Consider the following 2,713-nt stretch of genomic DNA (forward strand, 5'->3'; position numbering starts at 1 on the left):
GGGGGACAGAAGAGGAATTAGAGGTAAACAGAGGAGCTAGAGCAATATTTTCCAAACAAGAAAATGGCATAGTTAATAGAAATATTTAACAGGCAATAAACACAGCCATCAGGATCTGTGAGTTCTGGCTAGCCTTCCAACCCTCTGCTCCTTGGTTTAACCTCTCTGTCCACATGTGAGTCCACGCAGTCAGGTGCCCATTTCTTTCCTTTTGCTTTTTAATTGGTCTAACTCGCCACATATCTACCGTGGCCAGTTTGACCACGTGCCTGCCTTTGTCCACCTGCCCCCTGATTGCCCTACCTGTTCTCGGATCTATTTAACCATCTGGCTGGCCATCCATTCACCCATCCATAATACATCTGCCTGCGTGTTAGCGAACTACGTGCCTCTATTCATCCTCCCTCTACCATACTTGATTTATCTGTGTCCTGATCAGCCTGTTTCTCTCTTTGCCTGCCCATCTGAAATTGACACATCGGTACATACATGACTCAGCTATCAATCTCCCTCCTTGATGGCCTGTCAACTTCCTTGCCAAAGTATCTATCCATCCACTGTTCGCTACAATAGTCTGTCTACCTTCCGGTTGTTTGGCCTTCCCTCCTTCCTTTCCTTCTGCCCCTACTTCCATCCATCTACAACCATTCATTCCAAAACCAAGCAGTGATCATTTACTGTGTACTCAGCTCTACACTGGTCTAAAGGGAGAAATTGAAGGTAGATCAGATGCAATCTCCATACTCAAGGAATCTGTCACCTGGGACGTGCCATGAAAGAGAATGACAGTGATTCTGGACTGACTTGGGATTGTTTGTGCTCAGGCACACAGAGGAGGGTCTTCCTCACACTGAAGATTTCCTGGAGACTGTGGCAAGTGCCTGGATGTCTACCCATGGCTGCATCTGTTAGTCCTTCTATTTATGCCTCTGTGATGGTTTGTATATGTTTGGCCCAGGGAGTGACACTATATGGAGGAGATGTGGCCTTGTGGGAATAGGTGTGTCACTGTGGGCATGGGCTTTAAGATCCTAGTTCCAGCTACCTGGAAGCCAGTATCTGCTAGCAGCCTTCAGATGAAGATGTAGAACTCTCAGTTCTTCCTGCACCATGTCTGCCTGGATGCTGCCATGTTCTTGCCTTGATGATACTGGACTGAACCTCTGAACCTGTAAGCCAGCCCCAATTAAATGTTGTCCTTTATAAGATTTGCCCTATAAGACAGCAGTAAAACCCTAAGACAGCCTCCATGTTCCAATCTGTGTTACTATTCTTCCACTGTGGCCACCCTGTCTAGAATCCATCTTTTTTGCTGTAGGCCTGTCTCTTTGTCAGGTGAAGAGCCTGTGTCAGTCTATGTATTGTTGGTGATCTCCTTCTAGTCTATATTGACCATCTTCCTATCCATACATCTTTCCCAGACTCACCCATCTCTCCATTTTTTTTTTGTTTGTTTTTGTTCTTTACCAAATTGTTGGTTGTTCTGTGCAGTGTTAGGATGCTCTCAGTTACAAAAAGCAAATAGAACTTCCAAAAGGAGCTTAAATGTAAGTCAGGAGAGTGCACTCTAATTCAGCAAGATACCTGGGAACTGAGAGATCCTCAGATTCATTAATGGAGTGAAAGATATCATCAGCACCTGGATCCTTTTCACATATCTCCTCTGCTGTTCTTTGCCCACTAGCTTTTGAACCTCAGGCCAAACCTGAATTTTGCCCTCAGGACATCAAAAAGGCTGCAGCAGCTCCACACATTGCATCTTCAAATAGCAAAAAGTACAAAGTGCTCAGAGAAAAGGCTCATGTCTCCTGTGTGATATTTTTTTTTGAACAATCTTTGTGTGTGTGTGTGGTGTGGGCATGAGGACGTAGCCCAAAGTGCACATGGGGCAGTCAGAGGGGGTAGCCTTGGGCATTGCTCTTCGTCTTCCACAGTTTGCCAGTGTATGCCAGGCTAGCTGGCCTGGGGACTTCTAGGCATGTTCCAATTGCTGCCTCTTGTCTTTGTGTGTGTGTGTGTGTGTGGTTTTTCGAGACAGGGTTTCTCTGTGCAGCCCTGGCTATCCTGGAACTCACTTTGTAGACCAGGCTGGCCTCGAACTCAGAAATCTGCCTGCCTCTGCCTCCCGAGTGCTGGGATTAAAGGCGTGTGCCACCACACCCAGCTTTTTTTTTTTTAATTCATTTATTTACATATATGAGTGCTCTGCTGCACGTACACCTGCATGCCAGAAAAGGGCATCAGATCCCTTTATGGATGGTTGTGAGCCTCCATGTGGTTGCCGGGATTTGAACTTGGGACCTCTGGCAGAGCAGTCAGTACTCTTAACCGTTGAGCCATCTCTCCCGCCCTCTGGCTCCTCTCTTGAATGTTGGAATTACTGATAAACACTGTCACTTTATATGGGTTCAGGAACCCAGACTCAGGTCCTCCTGCTTATGCAAAGCATTTTAGGCACTTACTCACCTCCCCAGCCCTAGACCAGTGGACATTTCTAAGACTGAGGTCAAGTTTCTCAAAGGACTCCTACACGGACAACCTCCCATATTTCAGTAGTCAGAAGTTTATTATTTTGGTTTTTTTTAAAGTTTCATTTATTTTATTTTATATGTGTGTCCGTGTTTTGCCTGTGTATCACATGTGTGCCTGGTACCAGAGGAGGTCAGAAGAGGACATGGGATCCCCTGGAACTGCAGTTACAGATGGTTGTGAG

Source organism: Mus caroli, unplaced genomic scaffold (assembly GCF_978045245.1).
Source record: "Mus caroli unplaced genomic scaffold, Mus_caroli_1 scaffold_20, whole genome shotgun sequence".
NCBI classification, from domain to species: domain Eukaryota; kingdom Metazoa; phylum Chordata; class Mammalia; order Rodentia; family Muridae; genus Mus; species Mus caroli.